Source organism: Cavia porcellus, unplaced genomic scaffold, assembly GCF_034190915.1.
Source record: "Cavia porcellus strain 051 isolate PalLab524CR breed Dunkin Hartley unplaced genomic scaffold, mCavPor4.1 scaffold_33, whole genome shotgun sequence".
NCBI lineage: Eukaryota > Metazoa > Chordata > Mammalia > Rodentia > Caviidae > Cavia > Cavia porcellus.
The window spans coordinates 18570827-18585740 of record NW_026947516.1 but is presented as its reverse complement, the minus strand read 5'-3'; the positions used below and the strand labels follow the sequence as shown (position 1 = coordinate 18585740).

Below are 14914 nucleotides of genomic sequence, written 5' to 3'. Positions count from 1 at the left end.
GAACCATTCCCTGCATTCCTGGGATGAATCCCACTTGGTCATGGTGTATAATCTTCTTGATGATTTGCTGCATCCTATTTGCCAATATTTTATTGAGGATTTTTGCATCTGTGTTCATTAGGGAGATCGGTCTATAGTTCTCTTTTTTAGTTGGGCCTTTCTCAGGTTTTGGTACTAGAGTAATATTTGCTTCCAGAAATGACTTAGAAAAGATTGCTTCCCTTTCAATTTCATTCAAGAGTTTGAGGAGTGTCAGCATTAGGTCTTTGTATTTCTTGTAGAATTCTGCAGTGAATCCATCTGGGCCGGGGGTCTTCTTTGTAGGTAAGGACTTAATTACATTTTCAATTTCATTAATAGAGATTGGGTTATTCAGCAGTTTTACATCTTCTTAATCTAGCTTTGGTACTTCATATGCTTCTAAGAATCTATTTCTTCTGTGTTATCAAACCTTTCAGAGTAGAGGTTTTTGAAATAGGTGTTGATGATCTGTATTTCTGTAGGGTCTGTAGTGATTTCACCTTTTTCATTACTTATTGCATGAATTTGAGTTTTTCTTCCCTTTTTTTAATAAGGTTGGCTAGGGGCTTATCGATTTTATTTATTCTTTCAAAAAACCAACTCTTTGATTCATTGATTCTTTGGATTGTTTCCTTAGTCTCTATTGCATTGATTTCTGCTCTGATTTTTATAAGTCCCTCTCTTCTTTTGGCTTTGGGCTTGACTTGCTCTTCTTTTTCTACCTGTTTGAGGTTATTTATTTGCATTCGTTCTGTTTTCCTGATGTGGGAACTCAGTGCAATAAATTTTCCTCTGAGGACGGCTTTCATTGCATCCCACAGATTCTGGTAAGTTGTATCTGCATTTTAATTTTCTTGTAGGTATTGCTTAATTTCTTTTTTAATTTCTTCTGTGATCCACTGATTACTCAAGAGTGTGTTATTCAGTTTCCATGTGTTTGTGGGATTTTTGCAGAATCTTTTATCATTAATCTCCAATTTCAGAGTGCTATGACCCAATAACATACAAGGGATGATTTCAACTCTTTTGCATTTGTTTAAATATGTTCTGTGAGCTAATATATGGTCTATTTTAGAGAATGGTCCATGTGCTGCTGAGAAGAATGTGTATTCTGATGTTGTTGGGTGGAACATTCTGTATACATCTATCAAGTCCATTTGTTTGCAGGTGTGATTCAGTTCTGTTATTTCTTTGCTCATTTTCTGTCTGCTTGATCTGTCCCTTGGTGTCAATGGCGTATTAAGGTCTCCTGTTACAATTGTGTTACTGATAATTTGAGTTTTCATTTCTGTTCATAGTTGTTTTATATAACTGGATGCTCTGGAGTTTGGTGCATATATATTTAAGATAGTTATCTTTTCTTCTTGGAGTTTTCCCCTAATGAGTATGTAGTGACCTTCTTTGTCCTTTATGGTCATTGTTGGTTTAAAGTTCACGTTGTCTGCAAACAGAATGGCTACTCCTGCCTTGTTTTTTTTGGATTCCTACTGCATGAAGTATTGTTTTCCATCCTTTGACTTTCAGTCTGTGAGTATCCTTCTGGGTCAGATGGGTTTCCTGTAAACAGCATATGGTTGGATTTTGTTTCTTGATCCATTCTGCTAGTCTGTTTCTTTTGATTGGTGCATTGAGACCATTTACATTAATGGTTATAACTGTTATATGCTGATTTATTGTTGACATGTTATCTCTCTGCTGTTGCATCTTTATCTTTCTCTTCTGTTTAATTATCTGCTTTGCTTAGTGGTTTTTTCCTTTGTGTATCTAAACTGTCTCTCAATATTTTTTGCAGGGTTGGTATGGTGTTCATGAAGTTCTTCAGCTGTTCTTTGTCATGGAAGTATCGTATTTCACCATCAATTTTCAATGATAGTTTTTCAGGATACATCAGTCTAGGTTGGAAATCATTTTGCTTTAGGATCTGGAATACTTCACTCCATGCTCTTCTTGACTTTATTGTTTGTGCTGAGAAGTCTGCTGTGATTCCGATAGGTTTTCCTTTAAAAGTGATCTGTCTTTTCTCTCTGACAGCTTTTAATAATCTATTCTTGTGTCGGATTTCTGGAATGATGATTATTATATGTTTGGGTGTAGTTTTATTTTGGTTATGACTATTTGGAGTTCTATAGGCTTCACTGATCCTGATGTTGGTTTCCCATCTCACGCTTGGGAAATTTTCAGCTATTACTTCTCTACATATCCTCTTGACATCCTTTATGTTGTCCCCTTCCTTTTCATTAATCCCTATCAATCTTATGTTATTTTTCTTTGCATCATCTTGCAGTTGTTGAATTGTTGTTTCCTGATTCCTTGTTATTTTCAAAAGATCTTTCCTTTCCTGTTCACTAGCTGCAATCCTGTCTTCAAGGTCTGAAATTCTATCTTCACTTTCATTGAGGCAGTTTTTACAGCTTTCAGGGGAGTTTTTTATTTCCTGTATATCTCTGTGCATCTGCATTATGTATTCTGTTTGCTTTTTATATTGGTCATCTAGGGATTCTATCTTTTTGTTTAGTTCCTCCAATTTTTTAACTGTGTTGTCTTTAGATATATTCAGAATCTCTTTCATTTCTTTTATCATTTCTTCTTTTACCTGGGAGATTATTTCGAATTTGAATTCCTTTAAATCTTCCTGGAGTTGCTTGTTAATTTCAGTAGCTATTATGTCTGATATTTGAGATGAATGGCATATATTTTCTTCTATATACATCGCTCCCAGGGTTTCTTGAGATGGGCTGGAGGTTTGAGGTTGTAATTTGGTCTTTCATTTTGTCATTTTCCTATATTTCTGTGTTTCAAGTGCTATTTGAAAGCTTCCTCAGGGTCTGTTGGAAATCCACTTCTATGTTCACAGCTCCTGAGACTCTGGCACCCAGTTCCCCCAAGCCACTGGGCCTCTAGAACCAATGGCACTCTTCTGCCTGTTTAGAACTCCGTAGTTCCAGATAAGCTGGCCTCCAGGGACACTGTGCACCCACCTGCTTGCTGGAAACTCCACAGTTCTCCAAGCACAGCCAAAATGGGGAGGTAGATTTAGATGCCTCAGACCCACTTAGCCACTTCACTGCACCCGGAAACCTGGAGGGTCCCGAACAGTCTGGGCTTGGGGCAGAGTGCACTGGGCACTTACCGCAGGCCATGGGGCCTCTGGAACTGGTGATGCTTGCCTGCTTGCTGAGATATTCACGGTCCTCCAGACACACGGGGAGGTGGATACAGACACACCCAGCCCTTCCTCTGCACCCAGACGGTGCAGGAGTCCCAAATAGGCTGGGCTCCGGGGATAGTGTGTGCCTGCCTGCTTGCTAGAAGCTCTACAGTTCTCCAAGCGCAGCAGGAATCATGTGCAGTTATTTTGAAGATAACAAAGGCACCGTGGTAGCTACTGTTGATTTCAAAAGGTTTGGAAATCCTGTATCAATTATTCTGGTTTATTTTGATTGATTTTATTCTGTTTTATTTTCCTTGGGTTTTTTCTCTTTAAAATGAGAAAAAAAGAAAACTAGAAAGCCACCAGGTAACCTGGAGGCTTGGGTTAGTACATTCTAGCTGCTGTAAAGAAAATCACTAAACTGAGTGACTTCTGAACAACATCCCTGTGTTTCCTGCATTCCTGGAGATGGAAAGGCCAGGTCCAAGAATGGGAGACTCCATGTCCTGTTACGGCTGCTTCCTCCGTGGCACCTTCTCACTGTGTCCTCACAAGATGGAATGGGTGGGGACATCTCCTGGGTCTCTGTCATAGGAACCTAATCCCTCATCACCTTGGAGATTGGAGTGTCAGCCTATGAATCTGGGGACATGCTCCACCCCCAGCAGGGCTCCAGAGGGTCATGCACATCTGTGAGTCCTATGGGGTTTGGCTTCCCTCCATGCTCAGTCTCCAATGCTGCTCCAGGGGACAGGAAGGAGCCTTGCTCTCCCCACATTCCAGAAGCCCCTGTGACAGGCCCTGTGCATGGCAGGCATGCTTGAATTGCTTGACATATTATGTTTAACCAAAGTAGACAAGGAGAGCAAACTACACAAACCCCAGAGCAAACCCAGGCAGCAATCTCCGAAGCTCCTGCAATAGAAGTCCACAGGCCTGCTGCTGCTCTGTTCTCTGTCCCTTTCAGGCCCTGCCGTCTGTGTCATCTCCTCTCCACTGCTCTTGCTAAGAACCTATGTGACACCAGAACTGTGACCTAATGGTCCTTTCTTGTTCCTTATTGTGCTTGATCTTGGGACCCAGGAGGAATTATCAGAGGTGGTGAAACAACCCAGAAAGCAGATGAGTTTTGAGAAGGAGGGAGTGATCAATATTAGCAAGTGCTGCGCTGAGATAAGGACCAACGCTCATCCTGTCCTTTTTGGCAGGTACGAGTCATTTCTTTGGAGAGAGACTTTAAACACACCCCTCAAAGTTCTCCTTCTCCAGTGGTTTCCATAATTCAAGCATAGTTTCTCATGGACTGCAAATACAATCAGAGAGCCACTCTCCTCGCACCAAGGGTGATGAGTATTCTCACTGATTTCTTGCTAATTCCAAGAAGTCTGTACTAGGAGAACCTTGCTTTGAGTTGAAGTGGAGGTTGTTCCTGCTTCATCTTTTTCCCCCACTCCACTTTATTCACATTTGTCAAAGACTGCCCACAGAAGCCACTACAGTCACCCTTTGGTGCCGCCCACATGGGTTTATTCAACTCGCCGTGTTTGGAGAAGCTTTGAAATCATGAAGTCTTAGAAGCCACTTGACCAAAGGAAGTTAGAGGCCAGGCTAGGCAGGGGGTGAACACGCACAGGACTCCTAAACCACAGAAGCATTCAACTGGCTGGTACTAAAATGACTGGGGTTTAAGCAACCTGCTTTGATTAGTACATGCTGGCAGTGCATGCATTGTACAGTCATCTTAGGGAGTTGGCACACATATGCAATACAGCTTCTTTTTAATCCCCTTCCTGCCCCCTCCCCCTCATCTAGTTCCCCTTTGCCCTGTTTCATTCTTGTTGATGTTGAACTAAAGTTCATGTTTATGGCATATAATGTCCACTTTCATTGAGGTTATTAGGATCCCATAGGTGGCACTACAAGCTGGTGGCACGTTTCCTCGACAGTTATATTACAGCTATAGAAAATTATGCTATAAGCGATATTCTGACAGGACACTGAGAGGACATACAGCCATCACTTTTCCCAGTTCTAAGTTTTGCATAGTTTCTTCTTCACAAAAGTAAGAGCTGTTACAGCACTAGATGACTACCGGGTACAACATGATACAGCAACAGGTGGCAAGCACATTTCAACATTGGTGCCAGCCACAGTGCTAGGCTGAGAAGGGTTTTGACTCCATCTGGAGGGAGGATTTAGCTCAGTGGCTCAAGCACTTGCCTGGTAAGCATGAGGTCATGAGTGTAATCCCCAGAACCAAAGAAAAAAAAGAAAGAACCCCATGAGTTGTTACAACATTCAGGTGCTTCCTGTTATGTAAACATTAGAAAGCTGAAAACACCACTTCCTTGGTTTCCCCAGAACTCAAATTTTGGATGTGTTTGGGCTTCTGCCAGTCAGATGCTCCCCAGTCAGCTGTGCAGGGGGCCCCACCTAAGCTGCCCTGGTTGAGCCCCCTTCCCTGACTTCAAGAGCCAAGTAAAGAGGCTCATTACTTCAGTGTAGCCTAGGTAGCCTGCTGTCACTGGCATTCAGGAATCACGAGAGACGTCAATTTATGCACAACACTTGGCATGCAATTTCAAACTCTCACAAAACTCACCCACAAAGTGCAAGTGAAATAGCCCTACTTTCAGATCTCACTATCGCTTTGCTGAGTGTGTCTTCTCAGTAATGAACTCCTGTAGAGTGTAAGTTCCTATTCATGCACCTCTAGTCAAGTGCCTGTAATAACAACTTTGACTTGGAAGGCTGAGCCAGGAGGATCTCTGAGTCGGAGGATAGCCTGAGCTACATAGTGAGTTCAAGGCCTGCCTAAACTACTGTGGTGGATTAACTAATGAGCACCTTATTGCTTCTCAGCCTTTTGGCTAAGATCAAGTGTAGTCTTTGTTCTTATCAGTTTAACTAATGAGCAACTTGTAACACCCAGCTGAACTCAGTCAGCATGGTTCTGGGCATAGACAGCCCACTGGAGGGGAAGATGGTGTGCTGTTGATTCTGCTGGGGAAGTTTTTCATGCCGATTTCCCTGATATGAATTAGGCTGTTCTCATCATTGGAGGAGGTTGGGTCCTTGCTGCCACTGAGGATGGCTGCAGTTCTCTTTGGGGAAGCTCTGGTCTTTACTTTTGTCTTTCCTGGCTCCAATGCAGATCCTTCAGCCTGCTGGCATGGACCCTTCATCCCACTGATGCAGACTGTTTAGTTTTCACCACTGATCTTGGAGCCTTCCCAGTGAAGATCCTTGACACAGACTTTCATGAGACATTGTCATGGGCTCTAGGTCTTCAGCTGGATATGCAAGGGACATTGCCATGAGATCTAGGCCCTTAGCTGGATTCTTTGGGTCTGTAGTGTGTGGACAGATCTCCTGCATTCTTTTGTATTTGACTCTTTGGGTAAATATTATAAAATAATCCTATAAATTATGTACCCTGTACTAAAGCTATTACCTTGCAAACCCTGACTACAACAACTATATAGTGAGACACTATCTCAGAAAAGCCAAAATCAAGGTACACTTTTAGATATATTATCCATGCTGGATTGCAATAACTTTTTTTCCCTTTTTTCCTATTGTATTTTATTTTGTACTTTATTTATATATTGTTTCTCACATAAGAGAAACCATGAAATATTTAAGCTTCTGTGTTTGATTTATTTCACTTAAAATTATGGTCTCAAAGTACATATATAAGCTCAGGTTTATCCTCCTTTATGGAAGAGCAATACTCCATTGTGTAAAAATACCACACTTTCTTTATCCATTCATCTGTTGATGGACATATAGGTTGCTTCCAAGAGTTAGCTATTAAGAATATTATAATTATGTTATGTATGGTATGTTTGTTTCGCCTGTTGGGCTGGCTGATAATCTGCAAGTATGATAACTAACTGTATAAGAACTTGTAAAATAAATAAATGAATCTGATCATGGCAAAAGAGGGATGGCAGAGAAGAGAGAAACAGAAAATTGAGATGTGTTATGTACAGGTACCAATTTCCCACAATGAATGGAATCAGTATGAACTACAATCATAGACTAACAAAAATTAAAAAGTAGGTAAGTTTAAAGATCTCTATATAAAAAACAAAATAATACTTTTGGAAGTTTCAGAAAAACTAGTCTTTCTTCCTCCATTGGCTCACCAGAGTATGAAAAATCAAGTCTTTTTAAAAATTTATTTACTAGTACATGTTTGCAGTAGATGCATTTTAGTCATCTTTTGGAGTTGGTACATGTACACAACACAGCTTCTTTTTTTTTAATCCCATTCCCTCCTTCTCCTTCCCTCCTCTAGTTCCCTTTCATCCCTTTTCATTCTTGTTGATATTATTCATCTTAGTTCATTTTCATGGCATATAATATACATATTCAATGACGTTATTAGGACCTTGTATGTGACATACATCTTCACTCTATTTCTTCATCCCCTCCCCATTCAGCCCTCCCTCTTGGTCCCCTGCACCCTTTCCCACCTGCAAGAGATCCATTACTTTGTCTCATTCTGTCCTTTCTTTTTCTCTTAGCTTGTACTTTGCCTTACTCAGATGAGAGATTGTACAGTATTTAAGCTTATCTGTCTGATTTATTTCATGTAACATTATATTTTCCAGGTGCATCCATTTTTCTACAAATTTTTCCTTTATAGCTGATTAGTATTCCATTGTATATAGATACCACATTTTATCTAGTTGTCTGTTGGGGGGTATACAGGTTGCTTCCAGGATTCAGCTATTATGAATTGTGCTGACCTTCCAGGGGGAGAACTAGCAGTGTCTCCTGAGATCCACACCATGCTGGAACTTAGGACTCTGGGAAGCCAAGCCAGCACCTCCCCTCCCTGCAAGCGGAGGCAGGGTGGCAGCCTGCAGCCCTTCCAGGGGGAGAACTAGCAGTGTCTCCTGAGATCCACGCCATGCTGGAACTTAGGACTCTGGGAAGCCAAGCCAGCATCTCCCCTCCCTGTAAGTGGAGGCAGGGTGGCAGCCTGCAGCCCTTCCAGGGGGAGAACTAGCAGTGTCTCCTGAGATCCACGCCATGCTGGAACTTAGGACTCTGGGAAGCCAAGCCAGCCTCTCCCCTCCCTGTAAGTGGAGGCAGGGTGGCAGCCTGCAGCCCTTCCAGGGGGAGACCTAGCAGTGTCTCCTGAGATCCACGCCATGCTGGAACTTAGGACTCTGGGAAGCCAAGCCAGCACCTCCCCTCCCTGGTAAGCGGCAGTAGTTTAGCCCACTTCAGCCCTTCCAGGGGGAGAACTAGCAGTGTCTCCTGAGATCCTAGCCCTGTTGGAGCTTAGGTCTCTGGGAAGCCAAGCCAGCATCTCCCCTCCCTGTGAGTGGAGGCAGGGTGGCAGCCTGCAGCCCTTCCAGGGGGAGATCTAGCAGTGTCTCCTGAGATCCACGCCATGTTGGAGCTTATCTCAATCTCTCCCTTATTCTTTAAAAAAATTATTTAGTTATTTCTTATGTTTTTTAATTAAGCGAAAAAAATTTTTAATTAGCATATATTATAGTAACTCTTTTTGATTTACTGTTAACTTGTTTTGAAGTCCTGTAATACTCCCACGATCTTGTTTTGACTGATTAGACTCTGTTCCATTCTATATGATAGTATCAAGTTTGAGGGTATAAGCACCTACTTTGAAGGCAATAATATTCACTAAGATGCCCATTCTGGTTTGACTGTTGTCTCCTTTGGAAGTCCTGTAATGTTTACAATGCCTAAGTTTTATTGGTCTTGTTCTCTACTGTTTTGTCCAACTTTATAATATCTAATGAGATAGACTATTCTTTTTAAGGAAGCAAGAGACAATTTTGATAACCATTGTTGATAGCCTTGTACTCTGTTCTACATCATGTGCTATGTCTATCCTTGGTTTTGAGTGGCAGCTTTGTTTTCCATATTTGACTATATTCTCTTCCCCCCAAAAAAGTAATAAGGACTAGGAGTAATAAAATCCAAAATGTGTAAATTTTGTTGTAAAAAAGAGAAGAAAAAAAAAGAGCTCTATGGATATAACAGCAATTGTGTTTAGGGGAGTTAAATAGCTGACTATATTAATGTTTTTGGATCATTGAACACAGCTGTTTGCAGTCTCTCTGTTTGAATGTTCACTTTGTATTCTTTGATACTGTGATTTGAGCAACTATTTCCAAGATGATAATATGTAATCTATTAGCAGGTGATTTCTTACTATTACGGTATTTTTTGTAGTTCTGTATTACGTGTACCCTTAAACCACTTTGTTTTGTTTTGTGTTTTTCTCTTTTTCCTCTTAAATAAAAAATAAATAAATAAAAAAAATGAATTGTGCTGCTATAAATACCAATAAATATGTATCATTGCAGTATGATGATTTAAACTATTTGGGGAAGATAGCTAGCAGGGAGATGGGTGGGTCATATGGAATTTCTATTTTTTAATTTTTTGAGGTATCTCCGTAGTGGTTGTACTAATTTATATTCCCACTAACAATGCAGGAGGTTCCCTTTTTCACTACAGCCTCACCAGCATTTATTGCTCTATTTCTTAATGATTGCCATTGTTTCCACAGTAAGATGAAATCTTAGTGTTCTTTAATTTGCATTTCTCTACTGGCCAGGGATGTTGAGCGTTTTTTTCATATATGCACTGGCCATTTGTAATTCTTCCTGAGAAGTGTCTGTTCACTTTAGTTGCCCATTTATTGACTGGGTCTTTAATTTGAGGTAGTCAATTTTTTTTCTTTTTTTTTTAGTTCTTTCGATATTCTAGATATTAGTCCTCTATCTGAGGAGTAACTGGCAAAATTTTTCCCAGTCTGTACATTGTCTCTTCTCTCTACTGATTGATTCTTTTGCTGTACAGAAGCTTTTTTGTATGCTATAATCCCATTTGTTGATTCTCACTTCTATGTATTGCATGATTGCAGTTGTTTAGAAAGTCCTTTCTTCCACCTATGTCTTCAAGTGTTTTACCTACTTTATTGTTTATTTGTTTATTTTTGGTACTTGAGATCGAACTCATGACCTCATACTTTCCAGACAGGGAAGGCTGAGGGGGAAGGAGATAAGGAAATACAGTGAAGATATGTGCCACTGAGCTATGTCCCCAGCCCTGTTTTACCTTTTATCTTCCAGAAGGCTTCATGATTCTGTTTTAATGTTTAGGTCTTTGAGCATTTTGGTTCTAATTTAGTATATGGGGTGAGACAAGGGTCCAGTTTCAGTCTTCTGCACACAGACAGCCAGTTTCCCCAGCACTACTTGTAGAAGAGGCTACCATTCCTCCAACATGTGCTTTTGACCCCTTTGTCAAAGATCAGTTAGATGCCTGTGTCTGGGGAGGTTTCTGTAGCCTCAATTCCATTCCATTGACCCATGTGTCTCTTTTGTGCCAGTGCCACGCTGATTTTCTTTTTATCACTTCTACTTCACAGTGTAGCTTGAAGTCAGGTATTGCTATGCCTCCTGCTTTGCGCTTGTTGCCCAGGCATCCTTCACTATTGTGAGTCTCTTCTGACTCCATATGAATTTAGGATTGTTTTCTATAGATCTGAAAAGTATGTTATTGGTATTTTGATTGTGACTACATTGAATCTGTATTACCGTTTCAGGAGTATGAACATTTTGATGATATTGGTCCTGCCTATACAGGAGCAGGGGGACCTCTTTCTATTTTCTGGTGTCCTCTTCAGAGTACTGTAGTTTATTTTGTAAAGGCCTTTCACTGAGTCTTAAATACATATTTTCAAAAAAACATGTATTTTTCAAGTGAGGCACAGTGGTGCACAGCCATAATCCTCGCACTCAGGGAAGCTGAGATGCAAAGATTTCAAGTTTAAGTGCAGCATGGACAACTTAGCAAGATACTGTCTCAAAGAATAAAGAGGCATGCAGATATACCTCGGTGGTAGAGCACCTCAGTATTCAGACCCCAGTAATTTTATTTTTTTCAAACATATTATTTGTACTTTTTTTTTCCTAATGAATACCTAAGTACTACATTGCTACAGTGGGTATTGTACAATGTGGACTAGACATGATTCATGACTTCATGGAGTGTGAAGTCAAAATGTGGAGCTGAACAGCTAAAGTTTCAGTGCTCCTACAGCAGCACCTGAACTCACTCGGTGGCGACTTTCCAAGCCATCCGAAATCCTGCTGCTTCTACTCACTGGAAATTCAGTCACACTGAGGTTGGGGGTCGGCAAGCCGAACAGAGAGCTGAGCTAGGGGGGAACCTGCATTAACCTGTGGTGAGTGACGGGAATAAAACCATTCCACAGAAAAAGGGGCTCCAACAGATGACATTCTGGGACTGGGCAGGACTGGCAAGAACAAGGGGCAGCAGTGACTTCAGTCACTTGTTCCCTTCCCAAACAGGATTGGTGGAGTGAGTGAGCTTGGCCTGGGTCACGCGACCTGGCTGAGACTCAAAAGGTTATCTGAAATCAATTCCCTATGGCAGCAGCACACACTAACACAGTGAAGGCCTTAGCAGGGTGGCTGACCCAGAGGGGAGGCGTCACACACTAATACAGTGAAGGCCTCAGCAGGTTGACTGATCCGGAAGGGACGGGCTAGCATATGCAACTCACTGACACACTGCAGTGGGAAGGGTCACCTAGCCAGAGTGCTTCAGAAGAATTATAACCAACAAAGAAAGAAACTGGGGCCTCCTGGAAGAAACAAAAAAGATGGGAAGAGAAAGCAACAACAAAAAGTCCCCAGGTCCCAACCCTGAGAACATTGACCCAGGACAGGTAAATACAAAGGAGAATGAGGACAGCAAACATGCAATATCAGACATGGCACCAGTGGACAAAAAGAGATATTTGGGACCTCATAGACGAATTTAAAAGTGAAATATTTAGCCAAGTAAAGCAAGATATAAGATTAATAAAAGAGATACTAAGCACCCCTCAAGCAGACACAGACGGAAGAAGGGAGGAACTCAAACAAAGGAGAAAACCATTTGATGAAGAATATAAAGAAAATATAGAATACATGAAGCAGATTCAAAGAGATTACCAGGAAATTAAAAATTCTATGGAAAGATGGCAAACCTACTTAAAAGAAACTAATGATAGATTATCCAAACTGGAGGACAGGTTTACAATATGAGATTATGAAAGGAAAAACTTTTTTAAAATAACAAGGAAACAAGCAGAAACAATACAAAGGCTAGAAGATGACAAGAGGATCTATAACTTGAGAATAAAGAATGTGAATGAAGAAGCAGGGGTACAAACAAAGGAACTACAAAGGCTATTCACAGAAATAATTAAGGAAAACTTCCCAGACATAAGAAAAGGAAATAATATGCAGATGTATGAGGCATACAGAACTCCAGCCACCAACAACCAAAACAGAGCCACACAGGCATATAATAATCAAGATCTCAGAAATTCAATATAAGAACAGAATATTAAAAGCTGTTAGACATAAGAAACAGATTACCTATAAAGGAAGTCCCATCAGAATCATGGCAGACTTCTCAACACAAATCATCAAGTCAAGAAGAGCCTGGAGCGAAATATTCCAAGCCCTGAAAGAAAATAACCTCCATCCCAGATTGATATACCCTGCTAAACTGTCCTAGAAATTAATGGAGAAACTAGATGCTTCCAAGACAAAGAGGAACTTGGGAAATTCACGACCACAAATCCAACTCTACAGATAATAATGCAGGGCATTATAGAGAGAGAGAAAAGTACTAGGATTCCAGGAACAGTGGCAGAGAGGCCTAAATGAATGGAGCAGAAAACAGAATGAAGAAGACAATCAGACAACTGATGACAAAAAAGAGCATAACAGAAATGAGGCAGAGAAGGTTGGTTATGATCTCTAATATAAATGGCCTTGATACACTAAATTTAAAAAAAAGAACCATTCCTAGAATAGATCAGGAGGTAGGGTCCACTGAGATGCTATTAATTAACATGAAAAAGACTACATGAACTGAAAATCAAATATGAGAAAACAATGCTCTATGTGACAGAGAACCAGAGAGTAATAGGGGAAACTAGACCAGTATTTGTGGATAGATTGGAAAGACAGCTTTAATAGGTAAAGGAATACAATTAGAGATCAAGTCCAGAAGAGAGAAGGTTCGGAACCACTTAGGTAAATAGAAGGCTGCCCCACCCCCAATTTAAAACCAAGGGTCTTGGTGAGACCCAAAAGTGCACAGTGTACCCTGGGGAAGTAAAAAGGGAGGGAAACTCTTTTAAAAAGATGGCAGAAGATATTGTTAAGAGTGTATCAGGATTTAAAACCCACATTACTTGCACCACTCTGCTTAGATAGATTTTATTCTGTCCTAGTTTGTCTACTTGCATTAGATTTGAGGGCACAGAAAGCTATCCCAAAAATATCAGGATATAGCACAGTAATTATTTTTAATTTCCTATTAACTTAATCTGGAGCCCTGTAAGACTTATACTGTTTTATCATGACTGATCTTAGTTAAATCTGGTTTGTTTGATTGCTGTTTAGTATTGACAGATTTTATTCAAAACTGATATGACTGATAGTATCAAGTATGAGAGTATAGGCAACTACACTGAAGATGAGAAGACTCACTATGATATACATTCTGGTTTGAATACTGCCTGTTTTTGAAGTTTTATACTGTATAGAAAGTTGTATTTTTATTAATACTGTTATGTACTGATATACCGAATTATACTATGTCTGATGACTATAGCCAATTCTATTGAAGATAACAAGAGACAACACAGAAACTATGGTAGAACTCCTTGTACAATAGTCTTATATGCCTTTTTATTTCATGTGTTTATAGGAATATTTTTTGTTTTGCCTTGCCTTGTTTTGTTTCTCCCTCTAATATAGAAAAGATAGAAATACATGTTAAGACTCATGCATGTGTAGAATCTATAAACAGTTTACGAGAACTGATCATATGACACATGATGAAATGAACAAATACTGTGAAGAAAAAAGGACACGAAAGTACCCAGTGTTGATCCTGGAGTGTCATAATATGACACCCAGCAATAGTATTATTCTTTGTTCAGAGTGATATTAGCCTGCTTGGGTTTGTTCAATCTCAACATAATTGAAGATATGGATAACTGCATGTATGTTTATGTTTATAGAATTGATAACCATATTTCTAAGTTTTTGTTGGATAGTTGAACAGAATTGGTTGCACTCTCACTGTTTGAATCCCCACTTTATATGATCCACGTTAGTATCTTGAATAACTATTTGTAAGAGGACATTCTGTAATCATCAACATCATTCTTACTGTTTATTTTCTTCTTTGAAAGTATGTATTATTTCTACCCATTTTCTGTTTTGTTTAGTGTTTCTTTTGTGTGTGTGTGTGTGTTGGTACCAGGGATCAAACTCATGACCTCATGCTTGCCAGGCAGGCACTTATGCCTGTGAGCTAAATCCCCAGCCTTTGTTTAGTCTTTCTTTAAATAAAAAAAAATTTAAAAAAAAGAAAATACCAGTGACAATAAAAACTAATGAATTAAGAGAAGAAAAGAAAAACGTGGAGCTGAGCAAAGCAAGTAAGCAGGGATCTCTTACTCAAATGCCCCCAATGTGGCATTATCATTTACAATGTGATAAATGCTCAATTGATTTCACATTATATACTAAAGCTAAACATACACCATACCATGACCCAGCAATCTCACTGCTAGACACAAGCACAAGAAAAATGGTGCATATGTTTGCCAAAAGACTTAGATAAGCCAGGTTTGCTGGTGCACACCTGTAA

The 14914-nt window shown here is 40.0% G+C and overlaps 1 pseudogene; it reads left to right on the top strand.

Moving 5' to 3' along the window:
• The first annotated feature begins 6022 nt into the window (after positions 1 to 6022).
• Positions 6023 to 6115, top strand: LOC111754883 (U2 spliceosomal RNA; annotated as a pseudogene).
• The last annotated feature ends 8799 nt before the right edge of the window (positions 6116 to 14914 follow it).